This window comes from Argopecten irradians, chromosome 10 (assembly GCF_041381155.1).
Source record: "Argopecten irradians isolate NY chromosome 10, Ai_NY, whole genome shotgun sequence".
Lineage (NCBI taxonomy): Eukaryota > Metazoa > Mollusca > Bivalvia > Pectinida > Pectinidae > Argopecten > Argopecten irradians.
Window position 1 is genome coordinate 25,886,747 of NC_091143.1, and position 16,257 is coordinate 25,903,003.

Consider the following 16,257-nt stretch of genomic DNA (forward strand, 5'->3'; position numbering starts at 1 on the left):
GAACGAATTAAAATACATGTAAGTTCCATTTATTATTGAACGATTATAATGAAATTCAGTATTATTTGGTTATCATTGGTAATATGATAAACAAGCCATATCAGCTTTATCATTTAAATAATCTGTGGCTAAGAAACATACTGTTTCGGATAATGGAGATCCTCAGTTTCCAAAGAAGTTCAAACCCTAGTCCAATGGGAAAATGATTGAAAACAAAAGCTTGAATGCACCACACATGACTACTGCAGTTTCTGTATTCACATTGTCGTATTTACTTCATTTGTTTAACCCCGTTTTATTTTGGTAAATACGGTATTTTTATATGATTCAGAAGAACCTGATCGTAAAAATAAATGAATACTACTAAAGAGTAATTGCACAAATTTATCAAGAGATATATGTGCAATACCTTATATATGTGGTTGGTCATCTCGAATTGCATTTGTTCATCGCGTTCCTCTGTTCTTCCAATCTATGGAGACGCTCACATTATCATTCAAAAGCATTTGAAAGTATGAATACATGCTGAGATTTACGCCTATGTGTACAAGCTAAACATATGATTGTATTCTATGACTTAAAGACAGCACAAACGTTATCGCCAATCCCTAGTTATACTGCAACCTTACCGAACTCCGAAGAATCAATAATTTAAAGTACTTTTTGGTGTAGTAAATCATGCATCGTGAGTTGATGATATAAGCGACTGACTTTGTGCCACACAAGATGACAGGCATGTAGAAATCACTCGCTCGTAAGCAAACATAGACACTGGTATTTCACAAAGTCAGCATCCCACTTTAATGTTGCTCTTTTTCATGGGGTTTAAACAACGTAACGATCAAAGCATTTGCAAGTAACCTTCTATCAGAATTTAACTTCATTCACATGTCCCATGCTTTCCGAACCAATCCGAGAGAGAAAGACATGCAAGTAAGAACATGTATCTACATGATAAACCTTCAAACAGATATACATCTGTACATTGTACGCTTATTTATGCAAGTCGAAAAATGAAAAGATTAAAGCAAATATATTATAGAGTTTTATAAGTCAAAACATGGTTTGCATATACATGTATATGTATTGTGATCGAGGTTCTAAACATAAAAAGATAGCTAAATTGATTAATTGCAACTTCCCAGATATTTAATGTTATAGAATTTTAACAGTTGCTAAAATTTCAAAAAATCAAGAAATGAGAGATTAAATTAAATTTTGATTTTAGAAGTTGCGAAATTAATTGAAAACTTACATGACATCGTCTCAAATACTAAGTATAAATTATGCTGTGCATGCATTTTATAATGATGTAGCTCCTGAAAGCGTAAAGCATTTTTTCAAAAGATTTTATTCAGACCATTGGTTAGCGATGCTTTCTTTATAGTTTCACACTATATATAGACAAATACAAACTTACAAATTAGTAATATATGCAAAACAATGAAGCAAAATATCAAAACAAATGTTTTGTAAAACGTCATATACACCTTCTGGGTAATTCTCAATATGACTTCCTGTTCCAAATGTCTTCAACGAAAGGTCATTCAGTAAATCTGGTATATTGATAAATAGACCATTTGTATCAATAATAATACATTATAAACTGGCTGAAACATGTTACGATTAAAACCATCTTGTTTGAGTGAACTCACTACTGTTTTCAATGTCTGAGAATAAGACCAGCATCAATGTGCTTGAATCTAAATTCATCATAGACAGAAAGATGATACTGGAATGTATAATAGCCAGCTATTATAATGATATTAGTTAGTGTATACAGCGTAGTTACTAAGGAACATAACTGTATGGTATAGTTTTTTAGTACTGTTGTCCTAACGATTTTAATAATTAGTGCCTAAACATCCAAATGTCTCTTCGTTACAAATTGCACCTGATAATATAAAGACAATATATTTGTAGTTTAAAAACAATTAAATGCAAGCACATTCGTATCATTTCACATTTTTGTTTTATTATTATTTTAGATTTAAACTTACCTACCCAGTTCACAACATTGAATGCAGGATTTTAAAACAATATCATACTATAGTGCAGTGTTGAGTTCTGTATTCGGTATGAGATGTATACATTTATATATAACCATCCATTCAAACCGTGTAATGTAGTTGTACACCTGGCGACAAACAACAACATGAAGGAAAAACTCACAGTGGATTATATACATGCTGTTAGCGAGAATAGAAAAGGTCATCTTATAAAAAAAATCAAAACAGAAAAATCAGAATAAAGTGTCATACCGTGCCGGAAATACTCTGCTGTTATCAGATTGATATTGGAAGTATAGTTAGCTTACTGAAGGCAACAATCTACCGACATGTAGCCATGTTTCCATAGATGCTCTAACATGGTAGAATGGTAAAGCTGCAACCGTATTGCTAAACAGGAGAAAAAATCCTAAGTTCAGTACAAAGTTATCACCGTTTGGTATATACTATATTTCACAATGGTTGCTGAAATTTACACATTAGTTATAACATCAGAGTTTTCATTCTGTTTTTAGTTTGCATTGAATTGGACATTTGGTTCTTTTTACCTGGATTATACTTCAAACTGTAATAGCAAAATGTTAAGCAATATACATGTAGTAAGGAAGCATTATGCGTTGCATGAAGAGACATGGGTTTTAGAAGAAGTATCTTTTACATGAAGTCCAAATGGTTCTTTGCATTATACCATCCATAGAACTAGTTTACCAGACTAGTGGCTGGTGTTATAGGCTTCTGGTAACAGTAATAGTCGAAACAGGTCAACAGAGGAGGATACTACTGTTCAGATAACCGTTAATCATATCTTTACAATTTTTCATTTGAAAAAAAAATCCACGAGTATAGTTACATAACAAAAACTGTCTTTATATATTTATCAAGTAACGTATTTAGATAAATATCGATATAAATAAATGTTTTACAGTGTTTAATCATGTTATGCTTTTAAATGCGAATGTCATAAAGTTAGCACATATACAGCTGTAAATAAAATATAAAATAGAAGAAAAAGAAAATAAGTCGCATCATTCCATCAAATATAGGCATCATTGCAACTACTCTCTTTTGATTTCCGTTTAATTGAACATTTTGCCGACCATAATATAATATATAAAGAGATTTCTTATCAGTCACAGATATATCTAAATAAATTATATGTAAATTATGTGGTTATTTGGGAGGCCTTTTTATTTACAAGTTTCATTTTTGCTATGGTTGAAGAGACATGAGGGATCGCTGTGTATCTGTTATTTTGAATCTATAAACATAAGTTATTTCCGACTGCCATCAGCAATATAGGCCTTATATATAAACGAGGATCGTGCCTGCATTCTACCATTGGCTCTAAGTAAGTTCAATATATTCATGCAGCTCTTGGCCAGGATCCTCTTCAAATCGATAGTAGCATCCCAATCTCTGAGTTGATTTCCGGTGCTAGGTTATCGTAACCTAAAACAAAGCATCAAATTATTAGATCTTATAACATTTACAATTGAATACAATGTATTTTAAAAAGACAAGCTCTCATTCACAGAACGCTATCGATCTGTGAAGTGCTATCGATAAATACGTTGTATGTGGGATGTGTATAAATGACATCATGTTTGATTGTGTCTTATATTATGTAAATGACTAACGTAATGGACGATTCAGGCAGAAGAATTCATTAACAAGGCTATACATCTATGAAACACATGGGACGTAATATTACTTTTTGTTTAAAATGACACAATATAGAATTAAGCGTATCAATATTGACCAGATTTGTGCGGTCCATTATAAATTGCAGAATCCAAGACAAGAATACAACTATTGCCACAGTCGTAATACTGTTACCATGGCAATTCACTCCATGGAGACAATTTGCGTTTAATTGCAAAAATCATTCGACTAGGATGATTTCCACTATATATAGCAAATTTGTACAAAATGTGATAACTGCTGAAATGAATAATAAGGAAAATGAAATATTATGATCTTAATATTTGTTTTCCGTATATATATTTTATACAATTATTCACTTAACACTTTAACTCGTCTGCGAGCTCGCTCACGAATTTACACCAAAATTTCATCAATAAAGAGGTTTAAAATATTGCCATGTTAATATCGATCTCGGAAATAATTTTGAGCTTACAGTAAGCTTCGCAAAGGTTATTACTTAAACAGTAAAATAGCTTTAAATCGTTCAAACCTTCGATTGTTTTATAGAAACATGTAACTATGTCAGTGTCCAATGAATTCGATTTATCACCTTCGCACAAGTGTACGACAGTTCAAATTGTCTATGAAGTCCACCTAGTGGACAAAAGAATAATGTTCTTAATAGCCAATTGGTCTTCATACAAATTCTGTTGATCATATGGGAACCTAAGAACGTAGTCTTTTAAAGATGCTCCACCGCCGACAGAGAATGAATGATGTTCATTATTTGAACAATAATTGGTGTTCAATCGTGTGTATGTATGTCTAATTAACACAAAAATAATATACATATCTTCATTTTGCCTTTGGTGCATACGCAATCAGTACTTCATTCCATATAGGATATAGTGCGTCGGAATTTTTTCGGGATGCAATTAATTATTTTTCATATTTTTAACTTGACGTAGAATTAGAAGCTCCAACTTTTCAATGGTGGTAATGGTGTAAAGTAAGTAATTTTTGTAACTGAAGAAAAATACTAAATCGTCTGCTCCTGTTTTTGATAGTGAAAAAAATACTATTTGTTGGCGGTGGAGCATCTTTATACACTTGGTCCTTATACAGAGGTGGTCGCTACGCAAGGGTTGATTGTGTTTGATGATTCAACATTATTGTGTTTACACCAAACCTGTGAAACATGTCTTAAACAGGTGTTATTACATTTCCTCGTTACACACACTGTGGAAAGGGGTCATATTGTAGTCTTTGCGTGAAAAACATATTGAAATCAAGCCATCTCATAGGACTTTCCTATATTCTTGTAGAAAGCCTTATTCGTGGAAGTAAATAAGAAACGTTACACAATCAGAACCACTTCACAAGAATCAAAACACTTATTATCAATCGTTTAATTCAACACCTGCATAAACCAACAATACACTTATTTAAACAATAAAAGACATAATAGTGTGTGTTGTTTGTGAAGCACAGCTTCATATTTGCCGATGATTTATTGACATATGCCGAAAGAAAAAAGAGATTATTAACAGAAAGGTCTTCACTATAAAAACCGAGGTATTTTCTTGTTGTAAGAATAACAATATCAATGTAGTATTTGAATTATACACGTTAATTGCTAATATCTAAATGCAATAAATTATTTTTTGAATATTCCAGATGACAAAATGTTAAATTAGCATGTCTTTATTTGCATATAGCTAGATATAACAGATGGAGAAAAAGTTATACACTTTTGGAAGAAAGGAATGTGAATTGTAGGCGGCTTAAACTAGAACTGGATTACCGAACAATCGGTACCTTGCTTTGTTGAATGAAAACGTTATATAAACAGCCAGAGAATAGATAGCAATGACGTCAGCAAAATTGATGTTCACAGAAAAAAAGTTTCCTGGTTCTGGACGTAGATTTTGACTGTGAAGAAGTCAATACTACGCTTTACGGTTATTCTCTATAGTTCCCCTTTAACAAAGAGCTACGGCAGTGATTGAAGTTAAATTCCTTTGTATTTTATACTACAACGGTGACGCGATATTGGCATGTCTGTTTGTATGGAGTCTACTGTCAAACGGGGGAAAATCAATCACTCAATAAGTTAATAATTGACTGTTTGTATAAATGAGATTTCAGCATTGTTACGGTATTGGATTTTTTCCTAACTCAGGGGGCTTCTAAGCTATAGAAATCGCTGCTCTCGTTCGTTCATCGATTACTACTTCGAGACAAAAGAGCCTTGAAAAGGGAGAGAACCATTTCAACTCGTTAACCCCTAACTTTAGCATACTGTAGTGTCAACAATCGGAAGTGCTTTGAAAGTGGGTGTGTGGTACCGGAAGTGTAGGGAAACGATTCAATTCTATAGGTGCCAAAAACGAAGTAAATATTCCATACACAATACCGGTGGTATAAGAACAATGCAGTCCTTTTAACAAAGACCAGACACTACAAGGTGTCAATATAGAATCGATATGTCAATGTTCAATTCTTATCCTTAAAGCAAAACTCTCTTGATCGTACATTGAATAATCTGACGGTAACCCAACATTTAAACAGATTTAGATATACCAAAAACATTCTCCATTCAAGCTCAAGTCAGAATGACTTAATTTTCCTAATTTTACTCACATACAACAAAGATATCAACAAATCAAATAATATATTAAACACACTGAAAAAATGTATGCGAAACTAGATAAGATCTTAATTTGGCAACAACATGGATGGGTAAAGACAAACATCCACAATTGATTATGTTTGAAAGTATATGTTAATCAAAATAATCAAAATAAACTTAAAACAAACGTTACATAAATGTCGAATTGAAATTAATCCCACACATTATTGATGCACATGATAATTTTTATATCCTTGTATGCATTGATTACATTATATCTGTATTTTGTACACGGTACATACGCACTATATGCTTATGTACCAAGGCGGAACATGCGCATATAAAGAACTTTAATAACGTGACGATTTCAATGTTACTTTGGATCTTCTTCTTTTTGTAGACGAATCTGTTTCTACAGCTCATAATAAGTCAATATTCTTAGCCGTACAGCACTACAAGATTAAAATGGGCAGATTTGCTTCCGTTGAATAATTATATGTAAGATATTACACCCCACAAATTTCATTCTACTTGTTATTTATATCTTTATTTATTATCAAATGTTAATGCGAGTGAGTGACTAATCGTATAAGAATAGTGTTACCATGCTCAAAAGTGATCATTTGTTATTAAATACATGGTGATAGGTTTACATAAACATCTGTGACACTTGTTCCTATTTCCAACAGATTATATATTTGTTGTATCATATATGCATATATCGAAATAAAGAAAGTTTAAACTAACGTAGCGATATTTCAGTAGTTTTTGTACACGATTCGGAATAACAATTTGTATCAATTGCATGTGCTCCAGTACATGTTATTCTTTATTTTCACATGTATTAGAACTGTTATTGCATAGCATTGTGTTTCTAATCCCGAAACAATGACATTGAGTATACCAAGTCGTTACGAATACATTGAAAATAAAAACATGAATTGCTCAGTTTTTCTTTACCAAAATTAAGAATAAAAAATGGAAATATTGAATCAACAAATATACCATTTATCTAAATGAAATATGCAATTTTGGTAATTTTCATTATTGTTAAAGAATAACTGTGGATTTTGATTGTACCTATTGGGCTTTAAGAAGAAACTTTCGTGAATGTTTCATCAAGGTTTCAAATTATTTAAGGAGATAAACAAACGCGTTGATAGTATTAACACAAATGACTTATAAAAACAGAAACGGTTTGGTATCTTATTACTAAGATTTGGGTTTGAAAGTTAGATCATTTATTGATGTTTGGTATATTCCTTTATCGTTACATTCTACATTAAATCCTAGGCATTAATTGATGGAGTCGCGGGGGCATTTGAGATCCAAACTACGTCCCGAAGATGAAGGTGTACCTGCCACACAAAGTCTCACACTAACCCTAGCTCTACTATTGATGTCTGCCTATTGTGTATACTACAGTAGTACCACATCCTGGCCAGTGGGTAGTGGTCTACTATCGATAGACAGACCTGGGGAATTTCAACTTCTGCTGGCCAGTGTTGACATGAAAATTTACACAGATATCTTAGTTCGGCCATATTGTGTTTACCTAGTCCTGTGTAAATGCGATTGAGCCAATATTGATTAGAAAGTGACAATTATAGACACACGTGAAAGATTTTTACGGAACAAATTTTGATATTTTAAACATTTACATACCTCCGTTTATATAGACTGGGAATGAAGTACAGACCCGCACCCTACATTGGCACACAGGGACTTCTATTTAAATACGTGCATTGCATGGCACCTACAATATCAATTATATGATAAATTTCATTGATTTTCATCATATACATGTTTGCAGTACTCTCTGTGAATAATTTTATCAATTTCAATTCGATTGCTCGAACTCAAGTGTTTGCATTTAATTTTGAATTATGTAATGTTCTCTTTGACCATTTTTAGATTCGGAATGAGTTCTCATTATTCTTCTTAATTACAAAATCATGATAGTAATAGGTAAATAGCACATAATGAGGGTTTTTTGTATTATTTAATTTCATGAAACATGTATTGATTTAGAATTAGAATTAATTCATTTAGATAAGAGAATATATTGGAGAACTTTTTGTTTTTTTTCAATTTAACTTCATGACCATGTTAAAACATTATTATATGTATTAACTTTGCTCATATAAGTCTTTACTTTCCAACTTAGTTTTTTCTATTAGAATGTTTATGCTGATTTGAAAGTTGTGAAAGTGCTACACGTCTATGGCATTTTAGATAACTGCGTCTTAAGTTCTGAAACTAGATCGAGAAATGCCAATAAGCCTTTATGAATCTAAAGAATAATATTTATTTTTTAAATGAAAAAAAATGTTTAACATTGGTAATTATAAATGTAATTTCTTCATAACCTGATAAGCACAAGGCCAGTGCACCACATCATGTACGTTTAACGAACAGTGAGGCCTATACAGCCAATCTAATTAAACCACTTTATACACCAAGTGCAGTGTGTGTGACTTTGTGTGACTGGGTGACACATATCTGTGTGAAGGTGGCGGATGAACCAGACCCCCTACTTCGATACCAAGCCGAGTGTAACGTGACTATCTAGATATAGATAATACCCAATAACTGTATACTAGTTTACATTATTGGATATACTCGCTTAATACGGACACTTTATACTCTGACTTACAATTATTTCAATACATCTGTTAGTTTTATGAAAATGTACAAATATGTTCAAGAAAGATGGGCAGTTATAGGTTGAATTGCATGTGTGTTTATACATTATAAAATGCATCTTTTGGCTTTAAAACATATTAATTCCGTTTAATTTCATTTTAAACATAATTTTCAAAATTTAAACAAATAAATCTTATAAATCACATGTGAAAGTGAGTGAAGGGCTTCCAACTATTGTATATATAAGTTCAAGTTCATAGTGTTAATCTATATTTATTATGTATTTCAATGAGAATACCAATAAAAGTGCATACTATCCGGCGCAATGGGGCCATTTCGTGTTATTGTGACAATTGGACGACGTAATATATATGGTGACGTCATATGATTCCTGTGACGTCATATATGATATTACGTTTGAGTCTAACGATGTATCTATGAGAGATTAATCTAGTTTTTTTAATCAATTTATATTATACCTAAATACGTTATTTTCTCATATTCATAATTTTGAAAAATATACCGGATGTCAGGGTTTTAATTATCCCTTTTTCATAAATTGGAGCTTCCGAAGGTAGTTCAGCTGGGTGTCGCCATCTTTATTTCGTGTCCATCGTTTACATGACCTGACGCACTGGTGGCATGTATCAATAGCGGCCATCTTTGTTCTCCCTATAGCGGTATCAGGCAGGGCGGTGATTTGGGTCTGGCGTTATTTATTATCTATACTGTTACGCTTTGTCTCACATCACTAACATCCATACATAAACACCCCATAAAAATTGTGATCATTTCAACGAGAAAAACTAACTACTCTTTTTATCAGCATCTAGGTATTTTATGTGAAAAACCTATAAGGAGAGTTTATTGCAAACATTTATTACAAAATTTGCCTCCAGGGTACGAAAAAGCAAGTGACAAATAGAAATATTTCTGACTGATTCGGACAAATTCTTACGAGATATTTTGCTGTTCCTTGCATTGACCTTATCAATTTGAAGCATCTTAACGACCTGGAGCAAGATTCATCATAAAGATATAATCTGCATCTTTTTGACGCTCTATCTACATATCTTTTTCTATTCTTCACTTGTCGTTCCATTACGTGAAGACGATTTTACTAGATTCCTGGATGTGATATGTAAATGCAGAGGCAATAAAACAGTTGCAAATAGCACGAGTCTAGATATTTTACGCCGGCTTCATTAACAGGCGCTATTGACACATGTCAATCAGCGACTTTATTGTCAATAACTTTGTTCAATTTGATTGCTATCAGCACGTTGGTGTAGATTTTGATAACGAAAACAGTCGCAAACGTGAAACCATACAATACATACACAAATATTTTATGTGCGAATCAAGAGGAAATAAAGATGTTCATATTATGCAATTAAACGAATATCAATTACATGACAATATTGTCTGTCCTTATTTGACACACAGTGCAGCGTCTCGCGGGACCATTTTTACATCTTGTTCAATGCAAGGCAGATGTCATTTAATTTTATGTAAGATAAAAAAAAATCCTACATTATGAAAATGGTTTTTATTTTTGCGATCATACTATCTTACAAAAATATTCATGAATAACAAATGTTAAATGTCTCATTCCAATTCCCTTGGCGATTGCACCCTTTCCGCATCCGAACTCAATACTTGGGATGTATTTCTGATCGAACAAATAAACGGCTAGTCCTGCTAACCTGCCGAAGCTCTTCAATCCAGGTTCACAAACAATCTGAAATATTCTTCACATTCGACCAGAGGCAGTATTCTATGAAGTCATTATTAAACCATGCCTTGAGATTCGTTGTGTCATGTTTTCTCAGTTTTAAGTTGTTTTTACTAATGAAGAGTAAAACAATTCGGGCTCATATGTTTGCTCAGCCAATAAAAATAGTGTAACACTTCATCCGTGTTGCTGATATAATGTTTCAGACTGATAATTTGACAACCGGAGTGCTTGTTAAATCTAAATCACCGATAGACTTCGATTTCGTAAATATATTTTCATCATTGTGTACATCGGACGAGTTGTTCTGCAGCCAGTGACTGATTTATTCATATTCAAATTTTTATCACTTTTTCTGTTGTCATGTGTCTAATCAATAAAACTTATCTTTACCTTGAAGCTGACCTTTTTGTACAAACTCAAAGCTTTGTTTTTGTCTCGTTAATTTTTAAAACAGATTACGTATTTCTTCTATATTAAACACGTTTATCAAAATGAGAACTAGTGAAATTTTAAAGATTGAAATCGTTTGGCAGTAACAAAATTATGACGTTGTAATTTTGTTTGTGTAATGCTCCTGGTACGGTTGCAATTTTATTAAATGAACTTTGGAATTGAGTTACAAATTCTAACTCTGTTTTTGACTTGCATACACTCAGTATCGAGGTAAACAATCATCTATACAAAACTGGCGTTTGGCCAATTCCATCTGTCATTTTGAAACTGTAAAGTATTCCTCCTGTAGTTAACTCAACGCTCATTGTAACCAGTGAAGTGCTGACGATTTGAGTCAAGTTTGTTTTATTTTCTGTTTTGTTTAAAGACGAACAAGTTGTTTCACAAACCAAGCTCAATGCAAAGCCGCGTAAGACTTTACGAACCTGAGGAATTTTCACGAATTTCAGATTAAGCCTACATTTTGTCCGCTTGAAGAGATACTTGACAATGGTGTCTGACGAAAAGATTTAAAGGAACTGATTCCTAAAGGAAACACAGGTGTTTAGACCAAGCGGTCAGCCATTGTATACTATAACATACAGAACCAACATAACATGTTCCGCCTAAAGGCCTTGGCATGTGAAGAGTAAAATAATATAGAAGGATTTACCATTATATGGCTGTATAATCTCCCGTTATTAACCCACAGAGGAACGGCGGTCAAGCAAAAATATATACTCTATGAGAAATCATACTGAATAAAGATCTCAAGTGTTCAAGAAAACAAATCTTTTAGAAGTAGAATAAGAATTATTTAGACAAATTATTCACACTGAACAACTTTAACCTATTTTAATCCATGTTTCAGCGAGAGACTAAGAAGTTAAATACATTATTTCAGATTCTCTATTCAACATATATACCATATATCATAAACTGTATAATTCTAAAAGCTCCAATCATTTATATGTAATATGCAGTCAAAACAACTGCAAGATATGTATTTTCTTATGAGATATAGGATAAAGGATAAAGAATTTGTGTCTCGTATGCAATACTTATGTATATACATTATTAACGTGGGAGAGAAACAAATCAGATTAGGGTATATATACGTATATTATACATAAATCATTAATAATTCACTGGGTTTTTTTTTTAAATTGACCTTTCTCTTTCAAAATTAAAAAAAAATCCTTATACATGATGGTGATAATGTTGAAAAGTTTTTGAGGATGGTAAACTATCACCAATCGTTTCGACCTTGATAATCGGCTATCTTTGGGAAAAAAATGAGAAAACCTGAAATTTCCAGATTAGTTCGAATATCCTACCTGGCCACAGTTAGTGTTAAAGAAGGCAACAGGGTCGTTGTCGACCGCTACACATGAGTATAAATCTTTTGTTAAAAGGCTATGCTTTCAGTTGTTGTTTTTTGTTGTTTTTTTTTTGGGGGGGGGGAAGGGGGGTATTATTATTATTACAAACATTAACCGATCTATATGACTGGCTTACATCTCCAATTAAAACGTCCAGAAAAGAAAATACACTGTCCAAAATAAGACCACTAAATAATTATATTTATGCAGATATTCAATTGTTACTGAACCACCTTAAAGGAGTAATGTTCAAAATTTTAGAGTCAAATGGCGCCACTCTGTACGATAAGTAGTGCATTCAACCCGCAGCAGACTTCGAGTCGTTTACGAAATTTGAAAGTAAATGCAAAACTGTAAATAAACTCAATTTGGTCAAGAAACAACCCCAAAACGGACAAAACAGTAGAATCCTTTTAACTATAAAGAGATATGAACCTCCCAGAAGCATATCGAGTTTAGATGAATCAAGGAATATCGTGATCAGAACGGCAGATGAAAGACCACAGGAAGACGGACGCCGTTTAAGTGTGGCGTATTTTAGAGACTTCAACTGTTATTTGCCGTATGGCAGATGTATTCTAGTTCCGTCAGCCAAGTACTATTGTCTTTGAGTTTTAAAGAAACCAGGATATTCCATTACTTTTCACTTGTAAGAGTATTTATATCTCGGTTTTTGTTTGACCATACATCAAACCTTTCACTAAAAGACAATGTGTTACCATTATAAAAGGTTTGCGCTCTATTTCGCCATCCGGGCAGTTACAAACACGAAATAGATATAGCTTTACAAACATGCAAATCAACCTCTAATACAGACTTTAAAGTTTGGGAACACGCTAAACCTTAGTCACATGCAGATTGATGTTACGGATGAAAGGGGTACACATGACCGTTGATCAGACTTTTCAATCTTGTATACAAACAAAGGATGCACGTTACAACGAACTTTTAGTGTCAATAAAATACACATCCGATGAATATAACGATGAAAGGCACGAAATAATAACACAAAATTTCTATCTGACAGTGCAATTCACAAATACCATCAATGTGTAACGTTGCGTTGCCTATGACGTACAGACACTATATCCTTGTAAACATCATCTTAATTGTATTCTGTAAACCAACTTTCTTTCGCGGCTATTAAATTTCGCGATTTTCATTCCAAACCATGTTCGCGAAGATTAAAATACGCGGATTAAAAAATGAAATGGAAATTCCTATCAATATATATGATGTAGATGGTACATAATGTAACCCGTCGAGATGAATTTCGCGAATTTGCCTGGATCGAGAAAGTAAATAGCACACAGCGGACAGCTGGTTTACAGTACTAAGTGTAGGTTTGTAACATTGTATGGCATGAAATAATTGAGGTGGAAGTATGACATCGATGTAAAGATACTAAAATTGTCTTTTACTTTATAAAATTAATATGTTCATATCTATGAATATATTTCAGATCAATTAAACTATAAATATGCAAGACTTTGTTTGCCTTTACCCCATTAAATGATATCTTGTTTATTTTGAAGGCCTTTGTCATTTCTACTATTGTCTCTGTTCTGACAACACATATTAAACACGCATTTGTATTTCATGGTTCAAAATATTTTGCTGATAATTGGATAAATATTGCGGTACGATCTTAAACAAATGTCTTTATTAAAAATGGACATACAAATGGGCCGTGAGTTGTGTCAATATCATAAGCGAAAGTACTATTTCCAAATCATGTACAAATATAAAAACTTTGAGATAAATAACGTGTTGATAACAACACAACAACAACAATAACAACAAAAACAATAAGAATATTCCTTGAAAACTAATACAAAAAAATTTTGTTTGAAACATTTTTAAGTGTAAATATAAAAAAAAAGATTTATTGAATGAAATTAATAATATTATACAAGGTTAAATAAAAAACCACAGGGACTTTGTTACTGAATATTTCATTGTGATTTTGCTAAAGGATTATTGTCGGTGTAAATCTCAGTGTTTAGGAAGCATTCTGAGGCTTGATCAATGTCGCTTAATTTGACGTATGCTTTCTGCTGGTAATTACATTTAGAATGAAAATGAGTGTACCATAAAGACATATTAGCTCTGACAACCTGTGCGGCTTCCTGTATCTACGCAATTAGTTAATTTCTAACAAAAATCATTTTTCATTTATATATAACTCATTTAAGTCGTGACAAATAATGCGCGATATATGAAATATGTCATTTATCAAATTCATGATTAGTGTAATCATTCTATATAGCGGTGTTCCTTCGTAATTATTTCAATTAAATAATATGATGGTAATTAATAATTATCAAGAACTAGGCAGTTACTGGCGAAAGCCTCGCTATAGATATTAACAATACGCAATGGCAATATTCCAAATTGCTCTTCCAACGTCATCGATGTCATAGTTAATTGATGAATATAATCAAGATTCCTGTAATAAACACATTCAATCTCTTTTAATTTAGCGAAATGAAATAAACAACAAATCATATAAACTCATTCAGATTTTTAATTGAATCAGTGTATGTTTCGTTGATTTACTAGGTCTTCCATCTGAATTAGTCTTTTGTTTATTTGTACATATCAAAATATAATTACTCTGGAATAGTAGAATTAAAGTCATTAGCTACACGCAGATTAAATATAAATCCTCAATGAGATTTTAATTGAAATGAAGAAATTCTTAATTAATGGTAGAAGAATTTTACAGCAATCTGCTAGAAAATACTTATGAATTTAATTGTTTTAGCTGATGGATATACTTATTTTATTCTTTGTTGTAATTTTTTATCGGGAAGAAAACAGAATCATTTATTGCGACCAATATGCCTGTAAAAACATAGTTTACTCATATTCGGTTTTAGATAAATAAAGTCCATGGATTCCAGTCCCCTAACAATGTACGATAGTCTTGAAACTGATACTTTTTTACCTTCAGAGGGACGACATGGCCGAATGGAGTGCCTTGAGTTATATACATGTAATACTAATGTTCTACACCCCAGGAAAGATCAAAAACTGTTCACAGGGCCGTATAGATAAACAAAGAATATTACTTATCCCTATGGAAACACATCATTGTTGAAAGACACAGATTTGTTTAAGTTTGCTGTTTCACCAACCAACTTATTTCTTTGAAGACTGTCCCGCCTGTGTGCGTAGTAAATACAATTGCCATGGTTAGTGTAAGTTCGTTTGGATGACTATTTTTTCTCTATATGTACGACGTCATAGAGGCATGCTGATATGGAATAAAATCAAAAGCATCCATCGACTAATCTGCGCTTAAGAAAAAATGTGTTATACTGCAATGGCCTCCTTTAATATCTCTATTTTATGATTTAAATTTTCACAAGGAGGCAAAGGTATTTAACAAGAAAATAGATTGTTCTTATAGCTACCATCGACCATACTTATTCATTAACAGTGTACCATTTAATAAATACGTATATCACAGTGTATGATGCTCAACTTTCCATTTCGATATTTCCATTCATCCTTTTGTCCCATTATATGTCTGTTCGTGTAGGTGGTTTGCGTAGAGAGCAAAACGTTTGAAATCAAGGTTAGTTATAATCATAGTTTGGAACTCACGCTGTGCGCACGTGCTTTCCGTCATGCCATCACCATGGTGATAAGATTGACAATGAGGCGATCCAGAGCGCGAGCTGCGAGACTTGACGAGAACTCTCGTTGAGCTGCTTCCGGATTGACGCCGTTACCGAAACACAAAACATGGTGGTTCGCTTGATAACC